The sequence below is a fragment of the Eleutherodactylus coqui genome, chromosome 6, assembly GCF_035609145.1.
Source record: "Eleutherodactylus coqui strain aEleCoq1 chromosome 6, aEleCoq1.hap1, whole genome shotgun sequence".
In the NCBI taxonomy this organism is placed as follows: domain Eukaryota; kingdom Metazoa; phylum Chordata; class Amphibia; order Anura; family Eleutherodactylidae; genus Eleutherodactylus; species Eleutherodactylus coqui.
In genome coordinates this window covers 108,068,242-108,088,110 of record NC_089842.1, presented here as the reverse complement: position 1 = coordinate 108,088,110, position 19,869 = coordinate 108,068,242, and the positions used below count along the sequence as shown (strand labels likewise).

Below are 19,869 nucleotides of genomic sequence, written 5' to 3'. Positions count from 1 at the left end.
CAGGGCCATGTGACTGCTGCAGTGACTTATCAGCTCCCTTCAGCTGGAGTTTAGCTGCAGGAGTCACATGACTTGGTGCTGTGACATCTTTGCTCCACACCCAGAGGGTGCATGCAGAACAAAAGTGACAAGGAGCGGGGAATGTAAGTTTATCTTCTTTTATACTGCGACTGCACACTGAGCCATTTAAAAGACAAAAACCTTCTCAAATAAACCCTTTAAACTCAAACATTGCACATGTTAAATGCATGCGCGCACATAGTTACACCCATTACATATATTTGTATCTCCTGTAGAGCGGTCTCATCCCACCAGTAGAGAGGAGCAGGCTGGACCTGCTACCTGCTGTCTGCACTCCCTCTCTCTCTCCCTATTCTGTCTGTCCTGATAGCTGATGTCTGGATCAAGTTACAATGGCCCCCAGCTGCTGTAACCTTGTGCAGTACAGATACCCCGTTTCCCCTAAAATAAAACCTACCCTGAAAATAAGCCCTAGTATGATTCATTGTCCAATCTTTTTATGAAGGTTTTTCATGAAACAGACAAACAAACATACCAAGCCTCGCAGGACCTCAAAAATATAATAAGTAGCATACATAATGGCTAAACCGTTATAACTTCCACATCCTGCAGGACAGAGTATGATATGCCATCAAAGCAAGTTTAAGCTTAACTTATCATCTGTCTAGCCCTCTATTGTATTCAGGTAAACCGATACAAGTAAGTTATGTCTTTGCAGGTGTGTCTCTACACAAACAAAAGATACGTTTTTTTCGTAAAAAAATATTTATATGTAAGATAAAAGACCTCAAAACTCACTGGTTATTACTGAGGGAACAGAGGGGGAAAATAATTCAAATATAGGAAGTGAATTAGAAAGTAATGTAAGGGAAGGAGGGATAGACATTTATGTAGGGTTTAGACAAAGGGGTATTACGTGGGACCGTGGGAAAGGATAAGACGCAAGAGGAGAGGTGGACGATGAGTAGCACTACACCAGAATGTATCCAAAACATGTTCTTGATCCGGACCCAATATCATCACAGGCTCCTTCCTTCCAAGAGATCATACATTAGGAAAACAGGGTCTCAAACTCCGCAGAGGACATAAACTCAACCCATGGCTGCCAAAGAGTAAAAAATTTATCAGATACCCCGTTGCCTTCGCCTTAGCATGATTTTTCAGGATTTTCGGTGAGGCATGAAATACAAGCCCTTCCCTGAAAATAAGCCTTGGTTACAGTTCATAAAAAGTCAATAGGAATGCTTTAGGTGCGTGAAAAAAGGCTGTAAAAACTAAATTACTGCATTTTTACATTGCTTTTCACGCAGGTTATCCAAGTCCCTTACCTAGTAAACTTGGTTCAGATCCTTCCTACTACTCTCCAGAACGCATATTATCAATTTCTGCAACACCTCTGCCCTATTTAGCAATTCCAGCAACTAGACTGGTTCTGATTCACAATTTCAGCAACCTGATTGGTTGTTTGGGTTGGCTGATTCAACCTGATTGGTTGTTAGGGCAGAAGTGTTGCAGAATTTGATAATATGCCTCCAGAACCCTGGCGTGGTTCCTGCAGTCCACGGCTCAGGCAATCAATGCAGCTCTCTAAGGACCAATAACAGCCATCGCTTTGTGGAGGCGGGATTTATGGCACCTGTAACCATGACGTGATCCTATGTTGGCTGCCGAAGGCTTAGTCAGTGTTTTTACTGCTCAGAGTACGCAGTAACAAAGCCAATAACAAAGGTCTGAGAGCTCGTGTGAACGACAATAAGGGTTAGAAGTGCCGGGCTCTCACACACATATCGAGTAGTCCTGCTGTCATCAAAATAAGACATGCCCTGAAAATAAGCTCTAGGGCTTCTTTTGGAGCAAAAGTTAATATAAGTCCCTGTTTTATTTTCGGTGAAACAGGGTAGATGAGTGAGGAGGTGAGGAGAAAAGCAAGTATCATGTCCTGCACCTCCTTCCACATCCCTACCTGACAGTGCCTGGCAAGTGCCCCAGCTGCCCCTTTTGCTATGCCTCTGCCTGCATAGAGTAGTGTTATGATCTGCCCTGTCCTCCTCCTTGGGTGAAACGGTGAAGGATCCAACAGAGGAAGAATTTACTTTTACGGGCATGAGGCAGACCAATATAATGCTCCTTGGAGGCTGATCATGAAATCATTCTTCAGAATAATCAGGCCAGGAGGGATGCAAAGACGTCCACATCATGAACCCAAATAATATCTCAGGGGAGCATTCCTAACCTCTGGCTCCACAAACAAATATGTCTCTTGGCTTACAAGCTGGTGACAGATACAGATACTGTACTAATGGCACCAAGATGTCACAGCAGTACTAATATAGGACTCCAGAGTTAGTATTATGTTGGCCCCAAGCTAAGAACCAAGTTGAGCACTATATCACTATTCTAGAATAGAGGATCATGGTGATATCTGTGGAGTTAGACTTAAACCCCTACTCCACTCAAATCCGAAAAATGTATGACTGCAGTAAACAATATCCTTCTCCCCATACTCACAGGGCGCCATGGGCTCAAATATTGGGAGCGATTTGTTTGGATCCCCATATTATTTATTTGCTTTGGCTTTCTCGCTATCTTCCTATGATATGGAGGAAATTCTGTAGTCACTAACAATAGAGCAGTTTTTCGCCCGGCCGAGTGAAACAATTCCATGGTGACCACTCTGTTCCCTCCATATCCTGGTCAGCACAAGGATAGCTAAAGCAGATCAGCAGTGTAAGGAATACACCAAAGGGTCCTTTTACATGGATCGAGTGATCGATGAGTCGTTCGCTTTAAAATGCCGTCTAATTACACGTGCACATAATCATTTACATTTTTTCATCATTCGCTCGTTCATTCAATCATTCGTCTTTCGGGTGACTGCGCCAGGGAATGGGAACAACCGAACGATGGCTTTTTACATGGAACGACTTTCAAATGACTTAACAATGACTTTTATGCCAGCATAAAATGAATGGTGAACAATGCATGAACGAACTATCATTCAATCACTGGCCATGTTTACACTGAACGATTATCATTCAACTTTGTATGATCCAACACATTTTTTTAACAATACAATAATTGTTCCGTGTAGAAGGGTCCAAACGGCTACTCGTATGTTGGCTTCTTGAGTGTAGTAAAAGGTGGGGGGTTTGAATGTCAGGGTTAACTACATTCACACCTGATGTAAGCTTGGGGTGGAGTTTCTCCCCACCTGTTATATTCGGAAGTGACTCTCCGCCTAGTTCAAAAATCAATCTGTAGAATTTTTGAAGAAAAAAAACTACAAGGCATTTCCGCATTGATACAAGCATTTTATTTGTCTTTATACTGTACCAAAGCAGGTTAATGCCTTAGCAAATGAAGAATGTCAACGGATTAATACCTGTTAACCCAGAGAATTAGCCAACAGCTTTCATATGTTATGAAGTTAGACTTTGTGTCCCCATAATCTTGGCTTGGAGATGAGACCTATTGATGTTTCCTTAACGATGGAGACAAGTAAACAAGTCCCAAACCTTCTATCATTAATACCTAGTTTGTATACCATGGATAACACATTTGTGTTTCAGTTGTAGTTTGATTTGTATTACGTCTAACCTACTGGCATGCAGAATCCAGCTTTACAGACTTAAAATGCATTGCTTTCCGTAGTATTAAAAATGTAGACCCGTCTTTCCCCCCCTCTCTGGGTACATAGTATAGTCCAATACAACACTGGGCAAGCCTGGGCCTGCCTGGTGGTTTAATGAATAGTCATGAGGAAAGGGGGTGGACTCAAGTTTGTTGTTGGATGCAGCTAGTTGACAGAACCAAGGGAGATGAAGAAAAAAAAGAAAAAACTAACAAACTGCTTCCATGTACCACAGCATCCTCCAGGACATATGCACGGTGCCGTATACCTGTGCACTGTCTACATGTTGCATTTCTTACCTAGTCTCCATTGCATCCTACTGACCTCATGACTACTCTGCTGGGACATTTGCCTTCTGCATTTGTATTCCAGGAAGACTAAGATGCTGTATATAGGTGACCCCATGCAGCCATATACGGTAGGTTAATTTGGTTGTTGACCTGCATATTTAAAAAAAACTAATTTTAGAAAATGGCAAAATGCGTTTGAGCCAACCACAAGTGTCTGTCTCATTGTACAGTGTGCTTTTCACACCTGTTGCCATTTAGAGTCTTCCATGCGTGAGATTAGGAAAGAAGGGGCTTCTTTTGGGAACGATATAGTCTGACAGTCGTGAAATTAAGTGGAGTTCAGAAATGTGCTCAACTATGTACTTTACCTGATAATGAGCTTTGTATTTGCTTGTTTCCGTTGCAGTCTTACTGATTTCATGATAGTAGAACCATGTAATATGAATTACCCAAACTAGAAGTACATTTTCACCCAATTTATCAAGATAGAACCTCAAAGTCTTAATAGTGATGGGGATATAAAATTACAGTCACGGTAAATCATTGCCGTGCTGAGACTCATTTGAGTTGTGTTCTATAGAGTAGTTCAGTCTTCAGATATTATATGCATTGAACTAAGGATCTGATTTATTTTTCAGGCTATTTTTTTAAACTTTTGTCTAATAAAGCAATATTCGTCTGTCCTTAAGAAATGGTGGTTCCATTTTAGGAGCTTATAAAAAGTTTTAGAATTTTTGGGAACTTATTATCATTTGAGTTTTGAAAAGTAAAGAATGCAGTAATCTGCTTCATAAGAAATCAAGCAATTCATTATTGCTGTCCCTCATTATTATACTTGTTATTAGTATTAGAAGACCATTTTAACAAACTGAATAACAACAAAACATTTAAAATGGAACTCATTTTTTATTTTAATTATTAAAAAAGATACGACAGAGTATATTGGCAAAGTTTTAGCCAGGTGTAGAAATAAATGCTGCAAAGTAAGAATGCTTTCAAAAATAGAAGTGTTAATGTTTTATTAATTGACAAAAAAACTATTAAGTGAAGGAACAAAAGAGAAATCTAAATCAAATCAATATTTGGAGTGACTACTCTTTGCCTTTAAAACAGCATCCGTTCTTCTCGGTACACTTGCACACAGTTTTTGAAGTAACTCAGCAGGGAGCTTGTGCTAAACATCCTGGAGAACTATCCCCTGTGGATGTAGACTTGCTCAAATCCTTCTTTCTCTTCATGTAATCCAAGTCAGACTGGATGATGAGATCAGGCTCTGTGGGGGACATATAATCACTTCCAGGACTCCTTGGTCTTCCTTACAGTGAAGATAGGTTTTTAATGACGTTGTATGTTTGGGGTTGTTTTCCTGCTAAATTTGGAGTCCATGAGACGCCTGCTATTTTTGAAATAAATTTTATAATAAATAAGCTTTAGAAAAGCATACACGTTACTAATTATTTGTTTTTCTTTGTTTAATATTTACATATAAAACACGAGCTATTTTTTACCCTGTTACATCTGCCCACAGCTCAGACTTGTCTCTTATATGCCTGTCACACAGCTGTTTCATGTACTTCCCACAGATGCTGCACCTAGCAGTAACCTGCGAACTCCTCCACCCATCAGTGTCCCCTGGGGGCCCCCACTGGGAGCCATGAAATTTAGTCTTTTCATAGTCAATTAAAACAAAATATAAAAGTTCTAAACTTAATGAGTGTTATTTCTTATCCACCCTTCCCCCCACCCCCCTACACATAGTCCAAGTTTTGGTCTAATTAAATATTTTGTAGGCAACATTAAGGGGGTGATGCTCTGTAATGGAATCAGACCTTTTTTGTTGGTATGATTATTAATAAGAGTGTAAATACCATAGAGTCAGGCCATGTAACTGCTATGAGACCCCCTCGTTGCAGGTTTGTTTTATCCACATGTTAATGGGCGGTAAGAACTTGCAAAAAGCGGATGTGGTCTTCACTGGTGCTACAATGTTAGAAAACATGAAAAGTCTGTGGAGGGGATAGAGAGGTCAGGACCTCCTATCCCAAGTGGTTAGTGGTGTCAATCAGCATCTAAAAGGGGCCTAATGCTTATCTTTGCTTTGAGACCTCCAGTCCTTGAATACATTATTTGTTATAGTTACATATATAATCTATGACTTTACTAAAAGTATTGTAGGTAATGAAGATGATCAATACCCACAGAAAGAGAAGGGTATCCAGGCTTCAAATATGAGCACATGTCAAGACACGTTTCAGAGTTTTTGGTGGCCCTTTGTTGGTAAAGACCATATGTAGTATTTATTGAACTTGAGGAAGGGGCACTACTAGTCCTGAAATGGTTTATTTTATGAGATTTTTAATGAAGTTTTCCATCGTACCATCTGAAATTCTTGGTGGGCACCCATCTGCAAGGATGTACGAACGTTGGCAGCATTAGCAGCTAGATGATTGTGACAAACCTACTATAGAGTTGTGTCTATGTTAGCCCAACTCCTACAGGTGAGGATCCTTTCTATATCATTAATGCTCTGAATGCCCTATGTTGCATTGTTTTCTTCTGTTTTGGATTTTAACCCTGTATATACTACCAATACTTACAAGATACATTCATATTACCCTTGACTTAGTACTTTCCAGCCTTGGCAGAATTCATGTAGCCTTACAAAGCTGAATTTTAGGTTTCACCTTAAAAAAGTTGAAGGGCCAAGGGAAAGAATGATGAAAATCCACTTATTTGCATTTTTAAACTGTCATCTTGTAGAATGTGCTAGTGAAGGCAGATAAATGAAATAATGGCCATAGTCAATTTCACAGCTGTACAAAAAACACAGTTGCTGGAAGAGGGATTGGCAACAGGACATAGTCAAAACTTACAATATGTTTTTACATCCATTGTACCTGTGCCAGAATCCTTTTCACATTCGAAGCATAAGGGAATGACCTTACGATGCAATGCGTACAGTGAACCTTAAACTCACAGTACATAATTCCAATGATGTTGGAACATTGAATAATTTGTACTCTACTCCTCTCCTCTCACATGTGGACAAATACAATGATTTGAAGGCCAATGGGATACCACGATTCCCAACAATATGTCACAATCGGTCATACTTCCTAATGATGATAAAGGAAAAGATATAAAATAGTTTTCTTTTTATGATCTCGATTTCAGCCACGATTACCGGCAGGTATTACAGTGTTCAAAATTCCCTTGGACCATATACTGCAGGCTTGGGCAGTTGTGAGACGTTCAAATTAAAATTCTCAATTTTCAGTAAAAGTGGAATTTGATTGTTTTTTCTCAGAGTCCTTCAGTTATAATATGAAATCATTAATTTGTATAAGTTGCCCGAATCCATGTCAGAAGAGAATTATAATAATATGGAACTTTTCACTGACTAAATCAACCAGAGTTTATAGGTTATTAGGCCAGGATTAGGCAACACACCATTGTGCTACGGTCACTTGGTTAACAATTGCGTAGCGGTCGTTTGCTGGAATTTTAGTACAGGTCAGTGTTATCTGACTGTTGGATGACAGCTGTTACACACAGGAGTCAATGAAAGTCTTTCAGCATTTCTATTGACTTCTATGTTCAGATTCACACAAAGGTTGCTATTTTGATGCTTCCGTCTCCCTTCGTGGAAGATGTTTGTCTAAACTGTAGTATAGCAGCTCTACCGTATCCTGGCATTCTGTCATACTGTATTTTAATACTCGTGAAGCTAGTGATATCCTTGCCTCTCACGGTGTTTTGACTTGTCAGGATTTCCTAACAATACAAACAGTAACTTTTTGATTTTCAAATGGAATTTGTTTAGAAAAGTTTGCCTGCTGGGTATGTTTTACATGAATGGAGTCATTGTCTTTGACTCCAATTAGGAGATATGTATTAACACAGCTAATAACATTAATTCTTGTGGTCAGTAAGAATGTCAATTAATGTGTTTGAACAACCCAAACTTCAAATGCCTGCTTGCAGGAACAACTCACAAGGATTTCATAGTTTAAGATCCAGGACACATAAATGTACATCTCCTATATCAATCCTTATTTAGGATGTTGAGATATTAAAGGGTAACTTCAGTTTGAAGTTGTTTTCCAGAATGTACTGAGACTCTCGTTAGGTGATTCCCTATGGTCTGTGATCACTGGTGCAGCTGAAGGGAATACCTTCAACAATGACATTAAAATTGCGGAACTGCTGTTAACAACTCTCTAATGCATAACTGCAATTTAAATTTCTCTTCCTATTGGAATGCCCTCCTTTTAGATCAGGATATCTGTTTGAGGTTATACCAAAATTAATGGACACAATTGATATAAAAACTAATAGGAACAATTGTGTGCACTAAACACCAATTGGGGGCAAAAGATGCAAGAGCGACCTACCGGAGTCTTCCTGTTTCTAAGGAGCTAGAGAGTTAGGCCAGGCTCACATAAACGGTTTGGAATCCACACACAGGATGCCTGCAGCGGATTCCGGCTGTGAGCCCAGCCTGTCACCCTGTGTACCTGATTTTTCTGTATTGCGGATGACTGGGCGGCTTGCTGTTATGCGCAGTACAGTTTGTTTCTTGTTCTTCATTGTTTGAATTTCCCACACCGTCGCTAAGCGATGACGCAGCTAACCGCAGCCCATACACAATGTTGACTTCAATGGAGGCTGTCTGCGGCAAAACAGTTTGCTGCGACTTTTCTTCTACTTGCAGAATACGCAATTCATATCTGTGAATGTGAAGGAAATATTGAAAGTTCATGCCTTTCAATGCCTGCGCTTTGCCGTTGATCCTCCTTGCGAGCAGCAATCGCGGATCCCGCAATTAGAATCCCTCCGTGTGAGACCCCTTTCAGTGGTGTCTCTCATGTGATCCTTCTTAACTATTTGCATGACCAAAGCAGCTTACAGGATGCATATATATGGCAAGATTAATCCAGTCCCTAATTTGCACTTTGAGCATCATTTTAACTAATTCAATTGCACCCCATAGTTCAGCATTGTTAGAAGAATGTACACGATATCATAATGTTCGGGTAACATTTCCTTTAGGCCGCCTGCACACGAGCGGAAATCCCGCCGCTGAAAGTTTGCATAGGAGTGCATTAAAATACGCACTCCTATGCAGACGGCCGCGGCATGTCCTAATTTTCTGCGGGGCACGCACTCACCTGGCCGCCGGCTCCGGTCTGCGCATGCGCCGGCTGCGCGGCAGCCGGCACATGAAAGAGCCGGGGCCGCCAGGCGCGGGTGAGTACGCGCTCGTCCTTGCAGGCGCTTGGGTCGGATCGCGCGGCGAGAATTCTCGCTGCCGGATCCGACCCGCTCGTCTGCAGGCGGCCTTAGGGTGCTTCACATGTAGCTGATTTGTTGCAGATTTTTCACAACTGAAAATTTCCTCAAGAAATCTGCACCATCAAAATCGGTACCATTTGGTGTGGATCTGCAGCCGCTGTCACTCCCTTTCATTTTGAATTCAAGTGAAAGGGTGAAATCTGCTGCTGATCCGCACCAAAACCCATTTCAAAATCTGCACCAAAAAGTTTGGATTTTGGTGCAGATTTGCAGCAGATTTTTCCACTGCAGAAAATCCACAGCAAATCCGCCACATTTCAACATCCACTTGGGAAGGTCCTAAATGGTCTACATTGTAAAGTTGTCAATAAACCACTACTCCCCTACTTGTGTCTGTCCAGCTTCTGTAAACTACAACACTCACTATGCCATGGCAGATGACCTGCCACAAGTTGTATTTCACACCGGCTGGAAAGCCACAGGTTGAGGATCTGCATTTACCATCATCTTCCAAACAACCAGTTTAAAAATATTTGGGCACAACCGGATGCCGCTCATCTTCATCCCTCGGTAGACAGGTCATGTACGTTTGTCCAGGCTGCAGGTTAATGTTAATGAGTGTTGATAGCAAGAGGTGGCATACAACATCCATCCTACAACAGTGACCTGATGTTTACTAGTATCTTTGACTTATGGATCATATCCTTTTTTGGATAGCAAAATAGCAATTTTCTGCATTTCTATGATGTGACAAATGGCGAAAGATTTCAAATTGCGTCCAAGACTTACAACTATCATTCATTACCCTCTTGATCCTATAATGAGAAATTGCTCAGTAAAGGCCCATTTACACGTAACGATTATCGCTCAAAATTCATGCATTTGAGCAACAATTGTTCAGCGTAAACGTGAAACAAAATCCCTCGCTATTCTATCGCTAGCTTATCGTTGCGTGTAAACGCTCCCCGATCAGCACTTCACTTAGAAGGTGACTTGCTGAGCAAGAAGCTAGCAAAATATTTAATTAGGCCAGAACTTGTACACGGTAGGGGTTGAGGGGGTGGCTTAGAAATAAGTCAGAAGAAATAACACTCATTTAGTTCATAATTTTTATATTTAGTTTTAATTGACTATTAAAAGACTAGATTTCACCCCTCCCAATAAGGGAGCCTTGGGGATATGTTTGGTAATTATGCTCTTTTCCTATGACATCGGGAAATAACAGCCTCAAGCTGGTAGTTGGACAAGAGACCTGCTGATAAGTGAGTTGCAGTAACCCAAAAACATTAGTTGGTGTCAGATCCATTGTCAGATGTATGCCCTTGCTACGAGCACCTTCCCCTAAGAAGAGTGGTACAGCAGCGAATTGAGAAGAAGGCTATGACCAGAAAGTGGGTCTGCAACATGGGCCAAATCAGTCGAGACTGTAACTGGAGCTTTGGTCAACATGTTCAAAAGCTAGGGACAGAAGGAGGCCACCTACCAAGCACCAAGTGACTGGGAAGAATTGTCTTGGGAAATTGAGTAGGCCATCACCTTGAGGACCATTGGCATCACCAGTTGCAGTAATGTAAGCACTGACCCTCTCCTGATGGAGAAAATTGATTCTGTTTCTTTAAATATTGTAAAAAGGGTAAAAACTGTCACTAAGTGGCTGAATCAGGAAACTCCTTCCATTCCAGTGTTTTGCTTTGTTGAATAAAAAGTCAGAAACCTTTCCTTGCCTCTTGTGCCTTACTATCTGCGAATACCCAGGAGGTCCCTGCCCCTCCCTGTCCACCCTGACTTTACATACTTAAATACTCGAGACGTGTCCAAGTGGATTTTATTAACTGCTGTGATGTAAAATGATCAGGCTCTTACTATCCATTATCTGACTGCTTACTAAAAGTACTATTGTATCATTTGTCGCCTTAAAGAGACAGGTCCTATAATTACATGCACTTGAATTGGTAAGGACTGAGCAGAATTTGCTCAAGAAAAAAGTAAATACACCCTTAAAACAAATATCCTCAAATCAATAGCCTGTACCATTCATCAGAAACATAAAGGAATAGGTGATGCAACCCATTACCAGCTATAAGTGGCAATTGTTTGCAATATGTATGGCAGTAAAAGTTGTTCCATCAGCTGGAATATGGGAATTCTTTATAGCAGTCATAGCTCTGATACAGAGCTCTGTATCCTCTGCATAGACCTAGTGTTGAAGGGGTATTCCAGGACATTTTAAACTTTTGCTATGGATGATGGACAAGTCATTAATAGATGATTGGTGGGAACTGATTATCTATTGAAGACCTATCAGTCATGAATAGCAAAAGTTAAAAATGTCCTGGAATACCCCTTTCAATGTTAAAATTCTAGCTGCCTGCAGACACCACTAGGGGGAGCTTACTGAAGAATTTGTTTTTGAGTTCACTAGGAGCCATATCATTCTGTATACTCTAAGCTCCCCCTAGTGGTGCCAGTAGGCCAATGACTGACATGTATGAATATCACAAGTAAGATATTTTTTAGGACATTCCAAAAATATTCTCACCGCAACACTTATAGTATCATGGTTACAAGGTAAGACCTTTCCACACAGGGCAATGTGAATGTATCGTAACTAAGATTGCTAAGAAAAAATGAGGGTGATAGTAGGATATTTACATGTTCTCAGTATGACGTATGTTCTGATAATGGAAAACTGTAGCTTTCCTCAAATTAAGAAAAAATCTTTATAGACTCCAAGACTTTTAGTAGGTTTAAACAAGTCAGCAAAGAGGGAGCCTAACAGGACACACATAACCCAGTATATCGGTTTTTCTCAGAGTGTTCCTTTAAAAGCATAGAAAAATGTAAAGGCTGCTAACAGAGAACAATAGTGCGTGCTCTTGAATTTCGTCAAGGAATGAAAACATTTAGGGCTTCTTCACACGACCGTATTTGTGCATTTTTTTGTGTGTAAAATATACACCCGCAATGCGCATACAATATGACCCATTGATATCAATGGATTCGTTCTCATGAGCGTGTTATACACGTGCATTTCATGCGCCTGCAAAGGAATAGGTCCTGCTCTATCTGTGTATTGTGCAGCAAAGGCCCCCACAGAAGACTACGCAACGGGATGTGTGAAACATTGCGCAAAACTGGGGAAAAGAACACATCTGGACCTCATTAGGCTAAATAGCCTATTAATCCATGGAAGGGGTGTGTCGCACGAGTGGGAATTGGGCCTAAATGCACAAAAAGTACAGTAATATTGCAAAGATAAGCACATATGCAAAGATAAACACAAATCAACCCTATCAACCTTGTTTATAGCCAAATACGTTGTGCTGAGGCGAGTGTATTCGTGCATCACTTGTGTGAAGCCACTATTATATATAAGATTTTGAATGACCTTCAACTAATGGAAATAGGGATAGGCTGCTGGACTCCATAGTATATACGCTGGGAGGGAGTCTGGTTTTTGAATAGGGCTAAGCAGTCCTAAGGGTCCATGGTGTGGAAGCTCAAAAACTCTAGTTAGTATTTCCCTCTATATACTTCAAAAGCTTGGAGGACTCGACTCGTGTGATACTTGAGGTAATATCCTGGTAACAGTGAAAGCCCCATGACAATAAATACAACAAAAAAAGCCTCAGTCTGATGGATAATGACTAGCAGATCCCAGGTGGCCTATTCCACATGATTAAAAACAATAACATATGACAAATGTCTCTGCCACGGCGATTGTATCTTTTTGTCTTATGTTTTGTTTCAGGGTTGCAACATCATAGATTATTAGAGTTGGAAGGGACCTCCAGGATCATCAGGTCCGACCCCCTGCTCAGTGTAGAATTCACTAAGTCATCCCAAACAGATATTTGTCCAACCTTTGTTTGAACACTTCCATTGAAGGGGAACTCACCACCTCCCATGGTAACCTGTTCCACTCATTGATCACCCTCACTGTCACAAAGTTTTTTCTAATATCTAATCTGTGTCTCCTCCCTTTCAGTTTCATCCCATTGCTTCTAGTCTTTCCTTGTGCAAATGAGAATAGGGCTGATCCCTCTGCACTGTGACAGCCCTTCAGATATTTGTAGACGGCTATTAAGTCTCCTCTCAGCCTTCTTTTTTGCAAGCTAAACATTCCCAGATCCTTTAACCATTCCTCATAGGAGATGATTTGACGATTTATCCTCAGGATAGGTCATCAGTAGTTGACTGGCTGGGGTCTGTCGCTCAGGATCCCGACTGATCAGCTGATTGTGTGCCCACTGATGGCTCCACAATTACACAGGGGTCAGAGCAGAAGTCTAGTAGTGGCAGGGGCTTGTAAATGCACGAGCGGCTCTCATTGAAATCAACGCGAGTCGTGACTGAAATTACAGCAGCTTGCGTTGATTTCAATGAGAGCCGTGTTTGCAGTTACAAGTGCCGACACTTGTGTCATTGCGGCGCTGTCAGCAGCACAATCAGCTGATCGGTCGGGGTCCCAAGCGATGGACCCCCAGCTAGTCAGCTATAGATGACCTATCCTGAGGATAGGTTGTCAATAGTATTTTCCCCAGAAAACCCCTTTAACTCACTTAAAAATTGTTGGCAGAAACACATCTGAAAACTTTTTTGGGCAAGGCCATGTCTACCATTGTGTAGCATCCCCTCTTCTTTTTACAACAGTCTGTAAATGTCTGGGAAGTGAAGAGACCAATTGCTGGAGTTTTGGGAGAGGAATGTTGTCGCCTCTTGTCTGATGTAGGATTCTAGCAGCTCAACAGTTCTGGGTCGTTTTTCACAGATTTTATGGTTCATAATGCACCAAATGTTTTCTATTGGTGAGAGGTTTGGACTGCAGACGGCCGGTTCAGCCCCTGGACTCCTCTTCTGTGAAGCCATACTATTGTGATGAATGCAGTATGTGGTTTAGCATTGTCGTACAGGAATATGCAAGGCCTTCCCTGAAAGAGATGTTGCCTGGATGGGAACATAGGATGTTCTAAAACCTCTACATACTGTTCAGCATTGATAGTGCCTTTCATGATGCTTACGCATCTTAAAGGGGTTGTCCCGCGCCGAAACGGCTTTTTTTTTTTCAATAGGCCCCCCCGTTCGGCGCGAGACAAACACAAGGGATGGGTTAAAAAAAAAAAAAGTTTAGTACTTACCCGAATACCCGCTCTGCAGCGACTTCTTACTTACCTTACCAAGATGGCCGCTTGGATCTTCACCCACGATGCACCGCGGGTCTTTTCCCATGGTGCACCGTGGGCTCTGTGCGGTCCATTGCCGATTCCAGCCTCCTGATTGGCTGGAATCGGCACACGTGACGGGGCGGAGCTACGCGATGACGCGTAGAAGGGGGCGGAGCCAGAACACCGCTCGTGCCGAGACCCAAGAGAAGGGAGAAGACCCTTCTGCGCAAGCGCGTCTAATCAGGAGATTAGACGCTGAAATTAGACGGCACCATGGAGACGGGGTCGCCAGCAACGGAGCAGGTAAGTGAATAACTTCTGTATGGCTCATATTTAATGCACGATGTATATTACAAAGTGCATTAATATGGCCATACAGAAGTGCTGAACCCCACTTGCTTTCTCGGGACAACCCCTTTAAGCATCCACTATTGACTGTCAGCCTTGTCCCTCGTGCACATGAATTTCCCCAGATTCTCTGAATCTTTTGATGATATTATGTATTGCAGATGGTGGGATATACAAGGTTTTCACAATTTTACGCAGTCTTCTGTTGAGGAGCACTTTTCTGAAATTGTTCTACAATTTTAGACCTCTTTGCTCTTGAGAAACTCTGCCTCTCTAACATGCTCTTTTTTAATACAGTCATGTGACTTAGTATAAAATTTACCCTCCAGCTGTTTTTCATTAGTAACACTCACTTTTCCAGCCTTTTGTTAACCCTGCCCCAACTTTTCTGTCATGTGTTGCTGCCATTAATTTCTAAAGTGTTTTTTTTTTTAAATGAAATGGAAAAAAGTCTCATTTTCACCCTCTGATATGTGTTCTGTGTTCTATTGTGAATACAATCTGGTTATATGAGAGTTCCAAATCATTGCACTTTTTTCTTTAAATTTCTTTACATTTTTCACACCGTCCCAACTTTTTTGAAATTGGCATTATATGTGTGAAACTGAAAGTGGATCTTAGATCTGCAGCATGATCAGAAAAGTCCTGGTATGGTACACTTTGTGCTTCTCTGGGCACTGTAGTCCATTCATTCTAAATTAATAAATGGAATGGGTGGACTACAATACCCAGAAAGGTTTTCAAAATTGGGTTTATTTAGTTTAGAAAAAATTCAGCTGAGAGGCAACCTAATGGCTATGTACAGTGTAAATATATTGTTGTCAGTCATTTAGTCGTTCACAACCCTTGGCGTGAACGACAAAGCGGCTAACAACAACATATTTACACTGTACATAGCCATTAGGTTGCCTCTCAGCTGAATTTTTTCTAAACTAAATAAACCCAATTTTGAAAACCTCTCTGGGTATTGTAGTCCACCCATTCCATTTATTAATTTACAGTGTAAATATATCAGGGCACAATACAGAGATCGCTCCCATCATCTCTTTATACCCAGGACTGTGACTGTAACTAGAGGGCATCCTCTATATCTAGAGGAAAGAAGGTTTCTACACAGACATAGAAGGGGGTTCTTTACTGTAAGAGCAGTGAGACTATGGAACTCTCTGCCTGAGGATGTGGTGATGGGGAACTCACTAAGAGAGCTCAAGAGGGGCCTGGACGCCTTTCCTGAGTGTAATAATATTACACGTTATAGTCACTGATTACTTTAAAAGTGTTGTTAATTCAGGGATTATTCTGATTGCCAGATTTGGAATTGAGAAGGAATTTTTTCCCACTAAAATGAGGAAAATTGGCTTCTACCTCATGGGGTTTTTTGCCTTCCTCTATATCAACATTGGGGACTAATAGACTGAATTGGATGGTCATATGCCTTTTTCAACCGTACATACTATGTTACTATGTTTGTATCTGCTAGAGAATGGTGGACCTTACAGGATCGTAGACCTTGTAAATGCAAAGATTCACAAAGTGTGCAACCGTATAAGTCTATGGTTCCATTTTCGTAAAAGTTTGCATTTGCAGTTTATCCACAGTAACATGCATCTGCATTCATAAATTTCACTTTGCTTTGGATATCTTGTCTTCCCTTATTTGCTGCGGACCTTGTAGATGTTACTCAGAGGTTAATGTTGTAGATGTTAAATGATTCTGAACCTTGTAGCTATTATATGATGGTGGACCCTGTATATGTCACTCATTGGTGGTATATTTCATTCTTAGCATGACAGTTGATGTTATAGCACTTCATGAGGTTAGGAGGTATAAACCTTCACTGCCACACACACACATAAATGCACATGTATAAACTTATGAAAGTACTTTAATAATACATAACAACTAGATCCCACAGCACCCTTACTGGACACAGGTGACACTCAGGAATGAAACTTTGGAGTCACCTAGGGCCATGGTGTTAATTACATTATGAGTATGCACAAGGGGCCAGTCGCAGGCAGATGAGCACGTTAAAGCATCTCACACCTCAGTCATCAAAAATCATTTATCCTTCTGAGTTGGAAAAAGTGACTAAATATTTATCTGAGCAATGGTAGGATGACTAGAAGATACAGCGTTTCTAACCGTTACCTAGTTCTTACTGATACGTACTGCAAATTAGGGATCTACAAGCTGTGCCGGAAGAGCATAGTACTACATCTTAGAATTGAATTAGAACCAGGTAATAAGGTAAAGTCCCCTGATGCAAGCACCGAGTCATGACGGACTGCTCGGGTGATGACACATTGTGACGTTTTCTTGGCAGACTGTTTTTGTGGGGTGGTTTGCCATTGCCTTCCCCAGTCATCTTCACCCCCCACCAAGCTGGGTATTAATTTTACCGGCCTCGGAGGTATGAGAGGCTGAGTCAACCTTGAGCTGGCTACCTGAATCGTGGCAATAAGTGACCCCCAATTAGGGGCATCTACAAGATGTCCATAGTTCATTTTTAATCTGTCTGTGAATATCAGATAAATTGGCATTTTTCCCCCAGATAAATAAAACATTCAGCTGTGTCATACACAGTGGTAGCCACTTTTATAACCACAGAGCATATGGAAATGGGTGGTGTAAACTGGATAACTGTTTAAATGGGGTCGTTGAGTCTTATGAAAATGCAGTTTAAGGCCTTAGTCAGACGGGCGATTTTTCGCGCGATTTGCGCATGCGCATGTGTCCGGCGATTTTTTAAAAACCATTGCTTTGCAATGGTATCGGACACTTGAGCGCTTTTTATGCGCTCGTCCGATAAATTAGAGAACAGAAATCGCAGATCGCACCTATCTGCGATCTGCGATTCCTGTTCTCTTCTCTATATGCGCTCAATGAATTCATGAATGGGTGTGAGTCAGACCTGCCTCTGATTGGCTCAGCGCTGAGCCAATCAGGGGGCAGGTCTGACTCACACCCCCTTCACACCCACTGCAGGCCGGCCGCGCGGAACTCCGGCTGCCGGGAGCAGGTGAGTATATATATTTTTTTTATTTTAACACTTTTCTGGATGAATTGCAGGGAAGGGCTTATATATTTAAGCCCTTCCCGACAATTCATCCCACACTCGCCCGCAGCGCATTGCTTTCAATGGAGCCGGCTGTATTGCCGGCTCCATTGAATGCAATGCGCTGGACAGCTCCGGCCCGTTTCTAATGAAACGCGGCTAGGAGCAGATTTTCGGGCGATTTTCGGGCATCGGTCACGCGATTTGCGGATGCGCATCCGTCTGACTAAGGCCTAAATATTGTAAAATGAGATGCTGTGTGACGTAGCAAGAAGAGATCAGAAAAATCCTGAGCAATTGACACAAAATGTACTAATTACAGCTTAAGGCTGGGCTCACACGGCCAGATTTGAATTGTGCATTCCATGATTGACATCCATTCGGACGATAAGTGGTAATACGCGGGCATTGAAAGGTATGAACTTTCACCGGTTCACGCAGACGTGCAGCTAGGAATTGCGGATTCTGTGAGTAGAAGAAAAATCGCAGCGTGCTCTATTTTAGCGCAGATTCAATGCGGGCAGTCTCCATTGAAGTCAATGGATGCGAGTGTTCGGTCGCCCTCATGCAATTAACTTTGCGTATGAGTGGCGAAAAAGCTTTCTACTTCGTAGGACAATAGATAGAAAAGCTGGAATGCCTATGAATGCCGGCTGGAGAGAAGCGAGAGATATTTCTTCCACACGGACCATACGCTGTGCATTGCATCCACGATCTTCCGTGACCATTCGTAATTACTTTCTGCAATTATTGCTGGTCTTCCGCTGTGGAAATCCACATGCGGAATCCGACTCGTTCATGTAAACCCAGCCGTAGGCTGGGTTCACACAGGGCGGATTTGCTGCGGTTTTGCCGCAGCAGATCCGCCCGCGGCAAAACCGCCCGCGGCCGCTAATCTCGGGATTAGCCAGCCATGTGGACGAGGTTTCTCAGAAACCTCGTCCACACGGGATGGCTAATCCGCTGCGGTAAATCCGGCTGAAACCGCGGCTGCGGCCGCCGCAGCCGCGGTTTCAGAAGAAGCAGAATGTCCATTCTCTTTTTCATTCCGCTGCGGCCGCGCTCTCCTCTACGGGAGCGCTGGCCGCAGCGAAAGAGCGAGTGGCTGGCCACTTCAAAGCCGCCGCGGCTTAAACCGCGGCGGTTCTCCCGGCGGAAATCTCGTGGTTTTTGCTGCGGCCAAACCGCGAGATTTCCGACGGGAATCCGCCCCGTGTGAACCCAGGCTTAGGGTGTAGATCTGCAGCAGATCTCCCCCTTTTCAATTGAATTCAAATTGAAGTGGTGAAATCTGCGACAAAATCCGCAACCATTCAGCAACATATAAATACACACTTATGTACATTAGAATCCAAATAACCTCATTCGGTCTACACCATGAGCCTGATACGGCAATATGAGGTCATCGTGAACCAGGTGAAATGAGTTTTGTAACATGGATCCTCCACATTTGCAGCTTTCACTCAATCTCCCTTTCTGAGGCTGATTTGCAGTTCAGAGCTTACAAGGCAATTAATATTTAGTAGAATTGAGGTTATTTGAGGAGTTGAAATAGATTGTGGTTTCATGATGTCATCAGCGTCACCACAACGTCATCATTTTTTCCCAACAGTCCAGTAACAAAAAATGCTGTTTGTTTTCCATTAACTTTTATTGAGTCTTAAAAGATTTTTAAACATCAAAGAAAAAAAAGGAGAATGAAAACTTAGATTAAATGAACACAATAAAAACTAAAAGGTACAAGTTACATTCAGTAACCTGGTTACATATTGAAAGGTAAATATTTGTAGCCAAAAAAGTGCAAACAGAAAAACCCTTGTGAATATATTGGAGCTGAAAATTACTTACAATGTAGTGAGATCTTTAGAACACGCCGATGGATATTATGGAGTTATTACAGTACCTCCCCCCAACCTGGAGATTTCATAACTAAACCCTCATGTAACAGCCCATGTGGTGCCCAGAAGGGTTGTCGCCTCCTTTCTGTCTACTCAGACATATTCTGTACCTGGAAAGCTGGCCATCACTACAGTGCCACAAGGTTTGCTGAAACCCAGTTAT

At 41.9% G+C, this 19,869-nt stretch overlaps 1 protein-coding gene across 6 annotated transcripts in view; it reads left to right on the top strand.

Moving 5' to 3' along the window:
- TP73 (tumor protein p73) overlaps positions 1–19,869 on the top strand; it is a 154,860-nt gene that overhangs the window by 79,519 nt on the left and 55,472 nt on the right. Inside the window, exon 1 of one of the 6 annotated variants that reach the window (XM_066607370.1) lies at positions 80–143. The exons of the other annotated variants lie outside the window; for them this stretch is intronic. The gene's annotated coding sequence lies outside the window, so the exon portion shown is untranslated. Of the gene's footprint in view, positions 1–79; positions 144–19,869 lie in introns of those variants that run through there. 6 annotated transcript variants of the gene reach the window in all.